At 37.9% G+C, this 19,115-nt stretch overlaps 1 protein-coding gene across 3 annotated transcripts in view; it reads left to right on the top strand.

Moving 5' to 3' along the window:
- raph1a (Ras association (RalGDS/AF-6) and pleckstrin homology domains 1a) overlaps positions 1-19,115 on the top strand; it is a 110,835-nt gene that overhangs the window by 38,488 nt on the left and 53,232 nt on the right. For all 3 annotated transcript variants that reach the window (XM_061879475.1, XM_061879476.1, XM_061879477.1), the window contains one exon: positions 9,574-9,632. The gene's annotated coding sequence lies outside the window, so the exon portion shown is untranslated. The remainder of the gene's footprint in view (positions 1-9,573; positions 9,633-19,115) is intronic.

The raw sequence follows: 19,115 nt of genomic DNA, 5'->3' as shown, positions 1-19,115 counted from the left end.
ATTGAAATTTATGATTATAATCACTCAGCTATCAAGGCAGAAAGGAAATGTCAACACAAACATGGAAAACACTCAAACAATGTCAACAAAATAGTAACATCACATTGAACACTTAATAAGCTTTCAAAATTAAGTAATATGTAAGAAATGCTTCATAAAGTGTATGAAAATAGTGCCAAGTGTGACAATGTAAACATAGAGACACTTGAGAAGAACTATTTTCTGCAGGTTTAGTGCCAGGAAGGTATGTGATCTGTGTCACATATATTATTTGGTCTGTTATTCTTAAGTGTGGAAACGAATACATGTTATGCAGTCATTATTATTTAAGTATTTTTGGGCCAAAGTATTGTTTTAAAGTAGAACATTTGTTTTATATATATATGTATATGTTTATTTTAGTTTTACATTGCTGCACTTTAGTTCCTATCTGTTGTTTCTGTTCGGAAACGGATTTGGGTTGAAAAGAAAAGATTATGATGCGTTGGGACAATTTTTTTTTAAAATGCCATGCTGTCGAAGTAAAAATCCACAATTTCTTTGATTCATCTTTAGTTTCTCTTCTCACTCTGTGCACAGGCGGGGCAGGGAGGGGCCGCAACCAAACGTGATATTTAACACTATTGCACGATTGGCTGTTTAGCGTTTCCCGCCCATTGCTCACTGGCCACTTGCTGTTTTGCAGACTCAGCATGCTTCATTCCAACCAAAAATTATATTTATGAAGCAAATTTTATATCGATATTGATGACATGTCTGTCGCAATATATATTTATATCGTTTTATCGGCCCAGCCCTGTTACGTATAGCACCATTGACTAGTGATGCACTGAAAATGTGGCCACCGATAAAAGACTTTGCTCACCAAAACCTGATTCTGTGAAGAATGAACCCCTTACTTCAGCTAGCGGTCTGCGTCTTAGCACACGAGTGACGTAGCTCGCCTAAAGCTGCCAAAAAAGTCGAGTCGCATTTCCGTTTGGACTAAAGTCACATTTGAAAAAATCCGATTCGGACTACTCGGAGTAAGATCGGATTTGAAGCACTTTATAGCGTTTGGACGGACAAAAAAAATTGGATGTGTGTCACTCGAGGGCAGAAAAATCCAGTTTTGTGTGCCTCTTTTGTTGTCATTTACTATTGCTGCCTTCCTTTATGATTTATCCTCCAACACGTTGGAAGTTTACATCAATTTTGATGACGGGGTTTGGTCTTTTTGCGCAAACCTGACCGAACGACTTGATACTCGACAGACACCATTCCGATTCCTTATCAGGGTAGAAAGTGCTGTAATAACTCTACAAATCCCACTTAATGAGATTTCCCCAGGCCTGGAGTGCGTGAAAGAATGCAAGTTTGTTTAAGCCTTACAGTCGAACACAACACAGGACATTTCCAAACCTCAGCATAACACTTTGCTAACCCTGGATAATAAGGACACCCGATGTCGCAGCCCAGCGACTGCACTGCGCTCCAGCCAAGCCTTGGAATCGACATATTTAATCACATCCACATGAAAGGCTCAACTATACAAATATTTGCGAGATGTGAATGGGGTGAAGTTTCGCAATGTTGCCATCTTTGTTCAAAGGGAGCAGTGGTACCATGAAAAGTCCTGCACAGCCATGCAAAATGCAGATTAAATATAAGTGTAGCGGAAGTGCGCGTCTAATAATGGCCGTGGTCGACAATGGTAACAACATGTCTGAAAAGGAGGAGGAAGACATGACTTGGCATGGAAAATGTCCAACACACTCTTCAGTTGTGCAACGCTGGGCAGCCAGTTAACATCTGAATGTCCTCCAATAAGCTCATCATTTCTTTTATTTTCGTCAAGTCATTTACAAAAGCTAAACATGTGAAGCTGTAGGCTACTAGCAGCTACTCAGCAGCTAAGCACACAATAGCATACAAGCTAGACATACATAGTAGTAATAATTGAACAGTATTTTAGTGTAAAAGTTGTCAACATAAACAAGTATCAAATCAGTAAAGTTGCATATTACTTACGTGTACAAAGTGTCCAAGGCAGAAGTATATTAGAAAGTATCTAGTAGTTACAAACGTGTCCGCATCATCCAACCTTATTGTGACTTCTAGGTGTCGACACTTTCATTTAAAGACGGCAAAAGTCCATCCCAAATGATTTTTCATACCTACCATTGTACTCTGTTGGACTCATTTCGCTTGAATAAACCATTTCTAACATTTAAAAGTAGTGTTAAAATATTGTGGCAATATCGGTATAAAAAAGTTATGTCAGGACACGGTTAATACAGGGGTTTGATGTAAATAACGATATAGTACAAATAATATATATGTAGTAGTGATACGTACCTGCGAGGGGCTAATCTTATCTCTATAGTACAGTATTTTCCAGACTATTAGCCGCACCCACTAAATTTTAGAAGGAAAAAAAATACCGTTCCCTTTATTAACTGCAGACTATAAGCTGCAGATAAATACATTGTGAAAGTAGTTATTTGCATAGAAAGATTCTGTAAATGTTTATTTACATACCTTAATTGTTTCCAAATTGTGTCTAAGAGGGCAGTAAAATGGTTCAAGCAAAATAGAAGGAACCACCAGCTGCGCAAGCTAGCTCTCCAATCAGCTAAACAGACACAATAACTTCATGGTGATGTTTTGGAGAATTTACTGAGGAATTTGTGAAACTAAAACAACACAAAAATAATTCAGTTGTAAGTTAATACTACTAAAACAGACACTCTTAAACGTGTTAGCATATTAGCTAATGCTAACGACGCTAGTTTAATTACATTACGATAGCGAATACAAATACATGAAAACACTCAGACATCACACATGTAAGACTTGTTGTAGTTAGTATTGTAAAACCTACAAAAGTTGCTTGGAGTGATGAATGAAGAATACATACAAGTGGTAAAGTTATGGACGGCTAGAAGACTGAACAGCACTTTGGTTGGAAGAAGAAGAAAAAGCACTTCCGATAAATGGAAGGAAACTGCAGCACCTACGGTGAAAAAAATACTCCAAAAGATAGCGTCCCTGTCAGTGTTTCTGCTGGTTTTTTGATTTTTTTTAATGTAAAATTATTTTTATTGTTGTCACTGAAGACATATCCATAAATAAGCCGCTCCATCTTATAAACAGCTGGGTTCAAAGCGTAGGAAACAAGTAGCGGCTTACAGTCAGGAATTCACAGTAAATATGTGTTACTGATTAGAATAATAAAAAAAAACAGAAAGCTTGCAAATAGAAAATGTGACATTCAAGTCACCAAAGAAAATATGCAAACATAAGCACTTTTTGTCCTTTCCGTTTACTTTCTTGTAATTTTGAGTCATCGTTTTTTGGGGGGTGGGAGGACCATTGTGAAAGTTTCACAAGATCATGAAAGTGGAACATTTCCCAGAGCAGTGGTTATCAAACTTCTTTCACCAAGTACCACCTCAGAAAAAACTCAACTCTCAAAATACCACCATAACGACATTAAAATACAGTAGCGTAGTAGACGTAAGTAATCATTAAGTACCGCCATAATGACATAGGGCTTCACGGTGGCAGAGGGGTTAGTGCGTCTGCCTCACAATACGAAGTTCCTGCAGTCCTGGATTCAAATCCAGGCTTGGGATCTTTCTGTGTGGAGTTTGCATGTTCCCCCCATGAATGCGTGGGTTCCCTCCGGGTACGCCAGCTTCCTCCCACTTCCAAAGACATGCACCTGGGGATAGGTTGATTGGCAACACTAAATTGGCCCTAGTGTTTGAATGTGAGTGTGAATGTTGTCTGTCTATCTGTGTTGGCCCTGCGATGAGGTGGCAACTTGTCCAGGGTGTACCCCGCCTTCCGCCCGATTGTAGCTGAGATAGGTGCCAGCGCCCCCCGTGACCCCAAAAGGGAATAAGCGGTAGAAAATGGAAAATGGATGGATAATGGATGGATGGATAATGACAACATTAAAATACAGTAGTGTAGTTGGTCTAAGTATTAAGTACCACCATAATGACAACATTAAAATATAGTACTATAGTAGACCCAAATATTCATTAAGTACCACCATAATGACAACATTAAAATATAGTACTATAGTACACCCAAATATTCATTACGTACCACTATAATGACAACATTAAAATACAGTAGTGTAGCAGACCCATATTTAATTAAGTACCACCATAATGACAACATTAAAATACAGTAGCGTAGTAGGTCTAAGTATTCATTAAGTACCACCATAATGACAACATTAAAATATAGTACTATAGTAGACCCAGATATTCATTGAATACCACCATAATGACAACATTAAAATATAGTACTATAGTAGACCCAAATATTCATTAAGTACCACCATAATGACAATATTAAAATACAGTAGTGTAGTAGACCCATATTTAATTAAGTACCACCATAATGACAACATTAAAATATAGTACTATAGTAGACCTAAATATTCATTAAGTACACCATAATGACAACATTAAAATACAGTAGCAAAGTAGGCCTAAGTATTCATTAAGTACCACCATAATTGTCACAATCCGCTACACGGATCGTTTATTGTTTTGCTTTGGATATGTTTTGATCACGTTTAGACTCTGCTGATCCCTTCAGTTGAACACTTCCTTGTTTACATTCGTCACCATGGCTACTTAATTACGCCTCCTGCACGCACTCCCGAAGCACACCTGTTTTGATTTATTGTGTTGTATTTAAGACCGCCTACTACCTCAGTTCCTCGTCGCCAGTTTGTTTGCATCACGCAACAGTTACGTTAGTTTTGTCTTTCTGTATTCTCTCTGCTAAGTATAGCTTAGCCTCCGTGCGCTCGGCTCGCGCTGTATGGACTTTTTGTACTCTGCCTTTTACTCACGTTTGTGTTCTGCTTCCCGTGCGTTGGCACACCTTTTCTTTCCGCGCTGTACAAGTGTTTTTTTTTGTTGTATTTTATAATTTAAAACCTGTTCCTACCTTCAATTCTGCCTGCTGTGATCCCGTGCATCGAGGGGTGACACTCCCCGCACATCCGCGATGCGTTGTTACCGTAACAATAATGACATTAAAATACAGTAGTGTAGTAGACATAAGTATTCATTAAGTACCACCATAATGATGACATTAAAATACAGTGGTGTAGTAGACCTAAGTATTCATTAAGTACCACCATAATGATTACATTAAAATACAGTAGTGTAGTAGACATAAGTATTCATTAAAAACAAAAGAGAGGTTTTATTTAACACGTATATTTAATATTTTTGGCCACTACCATTACACACAGTTTGAACAATAACACATTGTTAACTTTGAATTTAGGAAAATATAATACTGTAATTTAATAATGAATCAAATTTTTGGCGAATCACTGTCCTTGATGAAACCATGAAACACAACAACAATAATAATATAAAATTGTATCCATTGAACTGCTTTCCCCAACAGGTCCAGTAGTGACCATGTTGTGATATGGCTAATCACTGTATCACGATATAAGTGTTTTATGTCGGTCAATATCGATAGGCCATGAAAATATCATTACTTATCCAAAATAAGGACCAAGAGAAAAGTAAATTAAATGTTTTTTTGTTTTTTTTTAAATGTAACTTTCCTTTTATTATAATCCCTCAGCTATCAAGGCAGAAAGGAAATGTCAACACAAGCATGGAAAACAATCAATGCAAACAAAATTGACTTAACTATCATTTTTATTTTTTAATTAAGGTGCAAAAAGAAGTAATATGTAAGAAATATTTAATAAAGTGTAAGAAAACTGTGCAAAGTGTGAATATGTAAACATAGCGAAACATGATAACTATTTTCTGCAGGTTCAGTATCAGGAAGTTACAGTGGTGTTGTAAAGGGTAAGCGTGGCTAAGGTAGTGTGGTATTAGTGGTATGTCATTTACAAACCACATTGGTCTAACTATTAAAAAAAAAATGGTTAGGGTTAGAAAAATAAAAAATAGTCTAAAAAGTACCTTACTGTCCAGTTGACTTTTCCTCTTTTGTCCACAATTTCTCCACTTTCTCTTCTCACTCCATGCAGAGAATTAACCGCCAGACAACAAGATGGTGCAACCAAACTTGATAGTCTATACAGGCGAACCCTAGTTGATACTGTCACCTGATTGGCCGTTAGTGTGTCACGCCCACTGATCAGTGATCACTTCCTGTTTTGCTTAATTCCCAGAGAGCGAGTACCTTTGTTCATGCAACCAACCTTGCTTTGCAACTTCTGACAAAGAAGAAGAAGAACATAAAATTGGGAGTCCCTGACATGCGAGTGTCGTATAAGACCAGACATGTGACTTGCGCTTGACCAATGGCACGTCCTCTTTTCTGTTTGCACGACTCCACAGGTCCGAAAAGTTTGTTGAAAAAAACTCATCCAGTTTTCATGCCTGGATGACTTTTTGACACAAATGAGTTGTGACAGTTCAATGAAGTGTTCTTGATTTCTGCTGAGTCAGCAAACGACAAACTGGAAACTGATCTGAAAAGCTGCGGCCCAGGCCTGAGGCAGTGGGGGGTGGTGGTGGTGGTGGTGGTGGTGGTCCAACATTCTCAAGGGAATTCTGTTGAGGATCCAGGAGTAAGGTTTAGGAATCTGAGGAGATTCCTCCTTAACGCTGGAGGCAGCTGCTTGGACTCATGTCACCCGGAACCTGCTTCATTGGTGTGAGTTAAGTCTAAAAACAGGTGTGTGGAGAGGTTACGAGAGGCCTCGTAGAAGTCTTTGCGGGTTCCTCGCAGGTTCTGGCGGAGAGAGCACATCCGGAAAGGAAACACGGAGAGGCTCCTGTTGTCTTCATCAGCAAACTAACCAACTCAGTCCTGGACTAAATGCCAGTCAAGCATCATTTTCAAGCATAGAATTGAAGTCATAAGGATGTAACAATATGAAGTAGGGTTGTCTCCATACCAATTTTTTGGTACCGGTACCAAAATGTTTTTCGATAATTTTCTAAATAAATTGGACCGTAAAAATTATCATTATTGTCTTTATTTGAACAAAAAATCTTAAGGTACCTCCATATGTTTCTTATTGCAATTTATTCCATAAATAAATTAGTGAACATACTAGGCAACTTGTCTTTTAGTAGTAAGTAAACCAACAAAGATTGAAGGGCGCTTTAGCACTAAATGGAAGGACACTGCAGAAATGAGCACATTTTCCCAAATATGATGCCATAGAACAAACAACACACATTTTCAGTGGTTTTTGCTTAGATTAAAAAATTAAAACAATTGCACTATAGCGATCAGCTAATAAAAGCCTATAGATTAACCGCACAGTTTTATAAGCCGCAGGGTTCAAAGCATAGGGACAAAGTATGTATTCTCTGCTCAAATATTTATATTCATTTCCAACACCCCTATCTACAAAATAGTATAATTTATGCCTGTATCGTATCACATCAGTATCGGCCAACAGTCAAGGCTGCAATATTGGTATCGGAAGTGGGGTAAACTAGTATGGGGAACCCTTGTAATTAAGGTTTTAATTATGGGGAACCCCTATAATTAAGGCCTAGTACAGTTTTTGGGACACATTATGGTAGCCATGAGTTTGTAGTAGCAATGGGTCAGAGGCGTGGTGGACACAAGTCAGCGACTCCACCCTCCATTGCTCCTTTGACATTTGCTTTGTTTGTGTAACGACGCCGCAATAAAGACGCTTCTATGCAACAATCGCTTAAAATGTCGGAGCTGGTCGGTTATTTTTAGGCACACACACACACACACACACACACACACACACACACACACACACACACAATACAGAAACACACACCAGTGCCACCTGCTTACTCGCCATTTGTGGTCCACAGCTCATTTTAAAAATACTATTTAAAAAAAAAAAAAATGGAATAAAAGAACAAACAGGTTAAATATAACGATACATAGTTGCATTGTTTATTTTGATAATAATAAAATTTAAAAATGTCTTTGCTAAAAAAAATAAAAAAATATTGACCTGTTTAGAGCTCATATTATTTAAAATCAAAAATAACAATTTGAAATATGTTTTGGGAAAAATATTGCACATTTTGTGTGTTTACCATATAAAAAAAACTACAGGGTTTTTTTTTTTTTTACAAAATGGCATAAAACAAACATCAAAAAACAATAAAAACATGTAATTAATGAATATATAGATCTGAAGTAGCAATGTAAACTTTGAAAGATTAAAAAAATTGTATGACTCATTTTTAACGCTGATTAAGTTGTTGTATCTTATCTCGTTTGCATGTATGACGTGAAGTTATGTGGCAGCGGTGTATAGTTTACGGTGTGTTGAGGACAGCCACTTTGGTCTTTGCTTTGTTGTGCCCTAAAAAGTGATACCACTCTAAGTATTGTACTTATTGATTGTAACGTGCGTCTTAGTAGTAGTGTTCATCAACACATTTGGAGGAGCTGAAATCGGCATTTAAATCCGGTAACGCTAATCAGTCAATGTATTTTGGCATTAAGCTAGCGCATTACTTACATTGTGGCAATAATTGGGGACTTAAGTAGGTCAATAATTTATATAATTTAACGCTTTTATTAGTGGGGCCTTTTTGGATCCTCAATTATTTTTGTGGGATTTTTCTAAACTGTCATTGCTTTAAAAATTATAGAAAGTATTGATCTATTTAAGTCCCTAATTAAGTAATGCGCTAGCTTGATGCTAAAATACACTGACTGATTAGCGTTACCGGATTCACATGCTGATTTCAACTCCAAATGTGTTGCTGAACAATACTACTAAGTTGCACGTTACAATCAATTGGTACAATACTTAGTGTTAACACTTTTTAGGGCGCCACAAAGCAAAGACCAAAGTGGCTGTCCTCAACACACCGTAAACTCTACACCGCTGCCACCTAACTTCACTTCATACTTGCAACTGAGTTAAGATATAACAACCTAATCAACTCATATTTAAATGTTGTCATTTATTACTGAAAACATCCATCCATCCATCCATCCATTTTCTACCGCTTAATCCCTTTTGGAGTTGCGGGGGGCGCTGGCACCTATCTCAGCTACAATCGGGCGGAAGGCAGGGTACACCCTGGACAAGTCGCCATCTCATCGCAGGGCCAACACAGATAGACAGACAACATTCACACTCACATTCACAGGCTAGGGCCAATTTAGTGTTGCCAATCAACCTTTCCCCAGGTGCATGTCTTTGGAGGTGGGAGGAAGCCGGAGTACCCGGAGGGAACCCACGCATTCACGGGGAGAACATGCAAACTCCACACAGAAAGATCCCGAGCCTGCAATTGAACCCAGGACTGCAGGACCGTCGTATTGTGAGGCAGGCGCACTAACCCCTCTGCCACCAAAACAATAGTTATTAAAACATTTAACACTTCAGTACCCGAAATTGGTACCGGAGTTGAGTCCCAATGTGACCATAAAGTGACAGAAGAAATATTATTTTACTTTTTCAGGGTTTTTTTTACTCGCCATTAAATTCGCCGTAGATGTTCCAGCTGCTATTGGAGGTGTGGCTACACTTTCAAAAACATTGTCGTTTTTTGTTGTTGTCCTTTTGAACAAAAATCATTTTGACAATTTGTGTGTCTGCAGGCTGATTGGATCGTGCCGAGCTGCTGCAGGAGCTGGCCTGAGTCACGCACACACCAAAGGTAACGTGGCTTTCTGCTTAAAGCGTCGGGTTTTTTTGCCTCGCCGGCCAGCCCTTTCCCCTCAAGGTAGAGAGCGGAGTGCGCAGGAACCGCGTGCACGTTTATGTAGGGCGGACGTGCCGCGCAGAGCAGCCACAAGTGACATCTGACTGCAAGAGGGAGTCAGTTGAGACATCAGCTGATGAAAGTGTGACCGAGGACTCGTATTAATATCATGGAAGTGCGTTAATAGTGCGTCAATCCTTATGTAAGACAAGAACACACACACTTGGCTTTTTTTAAGCATTCAAAATAGTAAATAAATAGCTATTAATGAAGTCAACAGATGGAGGTTCCCCTCATTAGAATCTCTAAAAACATCCAAAAAGCACCAACAATACTCCATTTACTTGTCGTGACTTGAAAATTAACCAAATATGAGTGATATTGTTTTTACATGCGCTAACGCGGACGGACTATTTTAGCTGCCCGTTGATAGCAGTGAGCTCATACTATTGCTGACACACTAACTTTTGCTTGGTCTCAAACTTCCATCCATCCATCCATTTCCTACCACTTGTCCCTTTCGGGTTGGCGGGGGGTGCTTGAGCCTATCTCAGCTGCAATCGGGCGGAAGGCGGTGTTTACCCTGGACAAGTCGCCACCTCATTGCAGGGCCAACACAGATAGACAGACAACATTCACACTCACATTCACACACTAGGGCCAATTTAGTGTTGCCAATCAACCTAACCCAAGGTGCATGTCTTTGGAAGTGGGAGGAAGCTGGAGTACCCTTAGGGAACCCACACAGTCATGGGGAGAACATGCAAATTCCACACAGAAAGATCCCGAACCCAGGACCTTCGTATTGTGAGGCACACACACTAACCCATGTCCTACCGTGCTGCCCGGTCTCAAACTTGCTAAAAATATATTTTACGTTCATCATTCATGCATCTCTCACCTGCTAGTAGACAAATGTGGCCATGAAACAACAGGCTGGTCCACTTTCACAACCCTCAAGATGGCAAACAAGATGCTTGTTGAGGCACCCTATTTTTCACCCTTTGTGATCAATGTGATTGATTCTTCATCCAAACAGGATTATGCAAGCGTCCTGTCGGTGGGGATCCCAGCGAGAGTGGAGATATTACATTGTTTTATTATGGTTAGTTTGTATGTTTAGCACCTAGAAATGCTTCCAATGCTATAGTGTCACAACAAAACTACATCCGTTAAGCACTCGGCTTTTGAAACTTAATCATTATCTTTGTGTACAGGCTCAAAAATATAATGTACTGGATCGTAATTGTTCCCAAAGTAATCGCCTAGTGTCACAACAAAACTACATCCGTTAAGCACTCAGCTTTTGAAACTTAATCATCCTCTTTGTGTTCAGGCTCAAAAATATAATGTACTGGATCGTAATTGTTCCCAAAGTAATCGCCGTCGTCCCTCACAAAGTCTGCTTGATTAGCATTGTTGTTGATGGTGAAGGGATCTGTGGTTCCTCCTGTACGTCACGGATCACGTGACTGGCTTCCTCATTATCTCTCAAATCTCTGGGAATCTCAGAGAGATTGATACTATTTTGATCATATACATTCATTCACAAACAGTTGAGACATCAGCTGATGAAAGTGTGACCTAGGACTCGCATTAATATCATAGAAGTGCGTTAATAGTGTGTCATACGACTGCAGCGTGCTCTGCTGACTCACCAGCCAACAGCCAAAGAGCCTTAAGCACACTCGTATCAAACTAAAGGCCCTGGGGCCAGATCTGGCTCACCACCTCATTTAACATGGCCAGCCAACGTCTGGAAATAATGTGTCAAGGGAATTTTGTCTATGGTTCATAATCATTATGAAAGAAATCTTGACGGATGGATTTTTTTTTACTGCATTTTAAATATTAAATGAACGAAAATAAAAATTAGCTTACATAAAATCTAATTAATAACCATCCAAAAAGCGCCAACAATACTCCTTTTACATTTCCTGACTTGAATATCAACAAAGTATTAGTGATATTGTTATTATAATTGCTAACGCAGCCATACTATATATAATAACAAGCCTTTTTACAGTTTGGAGGTGTTCCCTCGCTGCCTTGCTCTCTGTGTGTTTAATTAATAACCATCCAAAAAGCGCCAACAATACTCCTTTTACATTTCCTGACTTGAATATTAACAAAGTATTAGTGATATTGTTATTATAATTGCTAAAGCAGCCATACTATATATAATAACAAGCCTATGTACAGTTTGGAGGTGTTTCCTCGCTACCTTGCTCTCTGTGGGTTTATTGTAGATCATAAATCATGCCTCTCACCTGGATAGTTGAATGATGAGGACGTACTCTGACAAGTTGGTACACTTTGACAGCCCATTTAGGACCCGGTAATGACAAGAACGACACGAAAAGATTCTTGGTACCTTTGTGACCATTATGAGTCATTCTTCAATTCAATTGGAGTATTTAAACATACAAAAATTTTGCATCCTAATGACAGCAGACATTGTGCAGTAAGTGATGAGTTAATAGTGTGTCATACGACTGCAGCATGCTCAGCTGACTCACCAGCCAACAGCCGAAGAGCCTTAAGCACACCAGTGTCAAATTCAATGCCCGGGGGCCAGATCTGGCCCACCACCTCATCTAATGTGGCCTGCCAACCCCTGGAAATAATGTGTCTATGCTTCACAGAAAAGAAATATAAGTATCTTTTTAACTGACATGTTATCTAATAATGTAAATATTATATCATCGTACATTACAAACATTTTTTGGTTAAAATAAAATACTCAAATATCTGCTTGCATTTTAAATTTAAAGGGGAGCTTCAGATTTTGGGGGGAATTTTGACCATCGTTCACAATCATTATGAGAGACATGACGATGAATTGATTTTTAAAAATGCATTCTTAATATTAAACGGAATTGAAAGTCTGCTTACATAAAATCCAATTAATAACCATCCAAAAAGCGCCAATAGTACTCCATTTACATTTCATGACTTGAATATTAACCAAATATTAGTGATATTGTTATTATAAGTGCTAATGCAGACAGGCTATTCATAGCGGCGCTGTGAGAATAAGCCTGTGTACAATTTGGAGGTGTTACCTTGCTCCCTGTGTGTTTATTGTACATCATAAATTATGCCTCTCACCTGGATAGTGGAAGGATGAGGGCGTAGTCCCACAAGTTGGACCACTTTGACAGCATTTAGGACCCGGTAATGGCAACGACACGAAAAGACGCTTGGTTTATTCATGAGCATTATGAGTCATTTTTCATTTAAACAGGAATATATAAACATACTTGGAGTCGATATCCTAATGACAGCAGACATTATACAGCAAGAGATATTTTATTGTGTTTGTTTGCTCTCATGAATCTGCAATGAGTAATAATATGTGATGAAGGGGGTAAAAAAGCAAAAGTCCTGATGAAAGATTGACATAGATTTTTTTAATTAAAAAGCTGGCAGCTCAGTTGACAGAATTTTCCCCTTAAAAAAAACTAATATCTTTTCCAATTTACAGTAAAAACCAACGTAAATTTTACGATAAAATTCCAGCGACTGAATACCAGCAAAATCTACCTTTATTTCAATTGATATTTATAGTGTACATCAAAAATATATATAGTACTGTTATCAAATACATCGGCAATTGTGTTATAATATCATAAAGCGATTGCATACATCTATATTCATATAATATTCACTGTTGCAAGCGGCTCTCTGAAGAGGTCCTGAAAACAGACAGTGATCCGGATCAGCCCCAAAATCGAAACACTTGGTCCTTATCTATCCTTATTTGGTGAATGTGTGAAACTGAAACAACACAAACAAATGACATTGTAAGTTAATAATACCAACTCAGTCACTCGTAAACCTGTTAGCATATTAGCTAATGCTAACAACGCTAGCTAGATTACATAACGATAGCATGTACAAATATGCATGAACACATTCCTATAGACATCAAACAATGGACGGTTTGACAAGTATGAAAAGTTTTAGTCGTATTGTAAAACTTAACAAACGTTGCCTGGAGTGATGAATGGAAAAATTATGTACAAGTAGTAACGCTATGGGCGGCTAAAAGGCGAAACAGCCCTTTTACGTAGCATTTCCGTTAGCGAGGAAAAAAATCCATAATTTAACCGCACCGTTTTATAAGCCGTAGGGTACAAAGCGTAGTAAAAAATTAGCTGCTTAGTCCGGAATTTACGGTAATTACTTTTATGTACAATACCATTAACGCTACTTTTGATGTGGTTGTATGTCAACACGCACCCGTCAGAAGCACAGCAAAGTTCAGTACTGGAAGTAACTTTTTACTAATGAAAGCAACAACCAGCACCACACCAAAATGAACTTGATATCAAACAGAAAGAGGCAACGTCACACAGCAAACACACAATATGTAAATACATACACACACTACTGCTACTACTTCCAGGGAATAATGAACATCAAATGAATAATGGAAGTGACAAGTTTGCAATCCTACAATATTCCGTTTGGGAACCAGGAGACTGTAGCCATTGAAGCACATGGAATCTCATACACACACTATATTTTTTAAAGTTACGCAATAATTACTTCCCCTAGTAATTAATTATATTTTGTTAAAGAGTATTTCCGTTAGTAATTTGATAACTTAAAAGTAATTTCCCAAACACTGCTTGTGAGTGAACGTCCTGGACAACATGAATGCACAGCACTGCCAGCCGGTGCAGAGCCCCACGTGACGCTGCCAGCCAATCAGATAGATACAATTTTACTTTGAAATACGTTTGAGATTGTATTCCGAGATGCTGTTCACACTTCGCTACACTTTTCTCATAAATAAATATAAAAAAAATAAAAAAAAAGTCAGGCAAACCAGGTGCTGTTTATTCAGCCTTAACTAGTTTGCTGTCTAATGAAGAAAAAATATTTGTCTATTTGTCATGTAAAAAGAAACTAGTTAAAAATCAAACTACATCAACATAATTATAGCTATTGATACTTAAAATGTAGCTACTGCCATCTTGTGGAGTTATTTTTCTTCTTTTTTTTTTTTTACTTCAGGAGGTTGCCTACAGCCACAGCTGTTAATGCCAATGTGACTACAAACAGTACATGCAGTGGGGCAAAAAAGTATTTAGTCAGCCACCGATTGTGCAGGTTCTCCCACTTAAAATGATGACAGAGGTCTGTAATTTTAATCATAGGTACACTTCAACTGTGAGAGACAGAATGTGGAAAAAAAATCCAGGAATTCACATTGTCGGAATTTTAAAGAATTTATTTGTAAATTATGGTGGAAAATAAGTATTTGGTCAACCATTCAAAGCTCTCACTGATGGAAGGAGGTTTTGGCTCAAAATCTCACGATACATGGCCCCATTCATTCTTTCCTTAACACGGATCAATCGTCCTGTCCCCTTAGCAGAAAAACAGCCCCAAAGCATGATGTTTCCACCCCCGTGCTTCACAGTAGGTTTGGTGTTCTTGGGATGCAACTCAGTATGCTATTTCAAATTCAGTATACCAAAATGGATACATGGATGATACAGGGAGAACTTGCACAATCGGTGGCTGACTAAATACTTTTTTGCCCCACTGTATCTGTGCCTACTTAAACAGGGCAATTAATTAAAGTATTTATGCTAATTCTTCTTATGTCATATTTTATCCCAGTCATCCTGCAGAAGTGAGTTTCGCGACGAACTGTAAATGCATCCAGTGGGTGCGCGTACACTTTAAAGTACATGGCGTGTATATAAATATATGTACGCAGAGTGCTTGTTTGAGGTTAGAAGGGTGTGTCCTGCCTGCAGTAGAGGAGCTGGATTCAAAGGAAGGCCATCGTGTGAGAGGTGCATTGTTGCATCGTCAGGGAAAGTGTGTTGCGTTGCCGGATGAAACCCAGGTTGCTACTCTGCCGGAGAATAAAAAGACGGAGCAGGAAGGATTTTCCTATTTTTTTCTCCCCCAATTTTCCTTATTTTTCCGAATTTTCCTTTTTTCGCCCCAATATTCCTCCTATTTTTCCCCTCAATGTTCCATTTTTTCCCCTCGATTTTCCCCTTTTTCCCCTAAATGTTCCCCTTTTCTCCCAAGTTTCCCCTTTTTCTCCCAATGTTCCTCTTTCCTCTCAATTTTTCTCTTTTTCCTCTTATTTTTCATATTTTTCCCCTCAGTTTTTCTATTTTTTTCCCCTCAAATTTCCAAATTTTTCCCCTTCAATTTTCCTTTTTCCCCCAATTGTCCCCCTTTTTTCCCTCAATTTTTCTTTTCCTTTTTTTTTTCCAAACAGTGCTCACATACCTTGACAAGTAGACTTACTTCATTTGATAAAAAAAGTTATTTAAAAAAAGAAAAATCTAATTTGTAAATGTTTTTTTGTGCAATTTTTACGAATGAATATTCCCCCAAAAATACATCAACAAAGTTCTTGTCCTAGAAACTACTGGACTTGGGACTTCCTCCACTGTCCTGAGAATTTCCCTTGATGCCTTTTGAAATAGTCGTGTGAGAAGTCATGTTTCAGTTACAAAGCACTGATTGTTTTTTCCAGAAGTATAACACTGAACTTTGACCATTTCCTTTCCTCAAATGGCTCCTTTTCTACACATTTGCACATTTCTTATTTCTTTCTACACAACTATTTAAAAATGTTTTTTTAATGTATTCCTATATTTGCAGATCAAATGTGATGACGGCCATTATGAAACACAAACACAGTATCAATGTGGTGTCAGTACAGTTAGTGCATGTTCCAAACACTCACACGGACTCCTTTACACATCACTATGAAGTTGTCTTAGTTGCCCTGATTATATATCCATTTAACATCTGTTAATGCTTAAAAAAAAATTGACTGGCGACAAATTTAGTGCATACTCTGAAATGACAAGCCCGTATCGCTCTTCTCAACGAGCACTGACTCCTGCTGTGGCCCTTCGCGGGCAACTCCATCTTGTGTCACGATTGGTACCGAATCTGGTGCTCTTTTGGCACCAACCAAATCCCGCGGGTCTTGTCTTGTTACCATACCAGGGTTGCGCTTGAGGCACTTGGCTATCACTCCAGCAGCACAGAGAGGGACCCCAACCAAACCGCCTATCGGCAATGTTGCATTTTTCAGTGCCAAGACAGTAATTGACCCAAAAAAATGCTCCAATGTAAATAATGCGCTATCTTGACGCTAATATACATTGCCTGATTAGCATTAGCAAAATTACATAGCGGCACGTTACAATCAATAAGTACAATTCTTAGTGTTAACACTTTTTAGGGCGCAACAAAGCAAAGGCCCTCTAGGCCGTGACCGCCGTCGTTTCGCCATACACTTTAGATATGGAACATGACTTATGCTAACTGTTAGCAGGTTAAAGTTAGTACGCTAACATTAACATACTATCTTATTTTTTTTACTTTTGCAACAGTTTACCCCAAATAGCATATAAATTGGTACTTGACATATGCTAACTGAATTTACACTTTTTTTTGCTAATTATGTCACCATACACCTTAGATATCAGATATGGAACATGACCTATGCTAGCTGTTAGCAGGCTAAAGTTATTATGCTAACATTAACATACTAGCTTATTTTTTTACTTTTGCAACAGTTTACCCCAAATAGCATATAAATTGTTACGTGACATATGCTAACTGAATTTACACTTTTTTTTGCTAATTATGTCACCATACACCTTAAATATGAGATGGAACATGACCTATGCTAACTGTTGGCAGGCTAAAGTTGGTACACTAACATTAACGTACTAGCTTATTTTTTTTTAATTTTGTAATCGTTTAACCCACATAGCATATAAATTGATATTTGACATAGGCTAACTGAATTTTTATATTTATGTCGCCATTCACCTTAGATATTAAATATGGTACAAACATGACCCATGCTAACTATTACCAAGCTAAAGTTAGTATGATAACATTACCATGCTAGCTTTTTTGTATACATATATTTTACAACCATTTATCCCAAATAGCATATAAATTGTTACTTGATGTATGCCAGTGGTTCTTAACCTTGTTGGAGGCATCGAACCCCACCAGTTTCATATCCGCATTCCCCAAACCCTTCTTTAGTGAAAAATAAAAGGTGTTTTTTTTTTTCAAATTCAAGAAAAAGTCAAATGTTTTTTTTTTTACTGGTGCACAAAATGAACCGTGCATGAACGTCACCTTGTTTAAAGAACAAAACCAACACAGTGCATGGAGTCACAACAAATTACACACCTTATACACATTACCATGAATTGATTAACGTGGACCCCGACTTAAACAAGTTGAAAAACTTATTCGGGTCTTACCATTTAGTGGTCAATTGTTTGGAATATGTACTGTACTGTGTAAACTGTACTGTTTCATATAATGTATTCTCTTCCTTTGCAATCTGCTAGTAAAAGTTTCAATCGATCAATCAAACAACCTGCAAATCAGATGGAAAATTAGAGGGAACATTGTTTGGGGGCATCCATAATACGCCGATAGGGAGAAGTTTTTATTTACACGATAAGTCGCATGTGTCTTTACCTCCATGGCAAAGGCTCCACCGAACCCCTGAGGCCGTCTCACCGAACCCGTAGGGTTCGATCAAACCCAGGTTAAGAACCACTAATGTATGCTAACTGAATTTTACACTTTTTTTGATAATTATGTCGCCATACACCTTAGATTTGAGAAATGGAACATGACCTATGTTAACTGTTAGCAGGCTAAAGTTAGTATGCTAACATTAACATACTAGCTTATTTTTTTACTTTTGCAACAGTTTACCCCAAATAGCATATAAATTGGTACTTGATATAGGCTAACTGAATTTTACACTTTTTTTTGCCAATTATGTCGCCTGGAACATGACCTATGCTAACTGTTAGCAGGCTAAAGTTAGTACACTAACGTTAACATACTAGCTTATTTTTTTAAATTTTGTAATCATTTACCCAAAATAGCATATAAATTGGTACTTGATATAGGCTAACTGAATTTTACACTTTTTTTGCCAATTATGTCGCCTGGAACATGACCTATGCTAACTATTAGCAGGGTAAAGTTAGTACACTAACGTTAAGATACTAGCTTATTTTTTTTAATTTTGTAAACGTTTACCCCAAATAGCATATAAATTGGTACTTAGCAGAGGCTAACTGAATTTTACACTTTTTTTTGCATTTATGTCGCCATTTACCCTAGATATTAGATGCTAACTGTTAGCAGGCTAATGTTAGTATGTTTACATTAGAATGCTAGCTCTTTTTTTTAATTTTGCAACCGTTTATCCCAAATAGCGTATACATTTTTCCTTGACATATGCTAATTAAGTTTTACACTTTTCTTTGCTAATTATGTCGCCATACACCTTAGATATTAGATATGGTACATGACCCATGATAACTCTTACCAGGCTAAAGTTAGTATGATAACATTAACATGCTAGCTTTTTTTTGCTGTGAAATTAGCAAAAAA

Source organism: Nerophis ophidion, linkage group LG19 (genome assembly GCF_033978795.1).
Source record: "Nerophis ophidion isolate RoL-2023_Sa linkage group LG19, RoL_Noph_v1.0, whole genome shotgun sequence".
In the NCBI taxonomy this organism is placed as follows: Eukaryota; Metazoa; Chordata; class Actinopteri; order Syngnathiformes; family Syngnathidae; genus Nerophis; species Nerophis ophidion.
The sequence above is the reverse complement of the archived record's forward strand: the minus strand, read 5'-3'. Positions and strand labels throughout refer to the sequence as shown.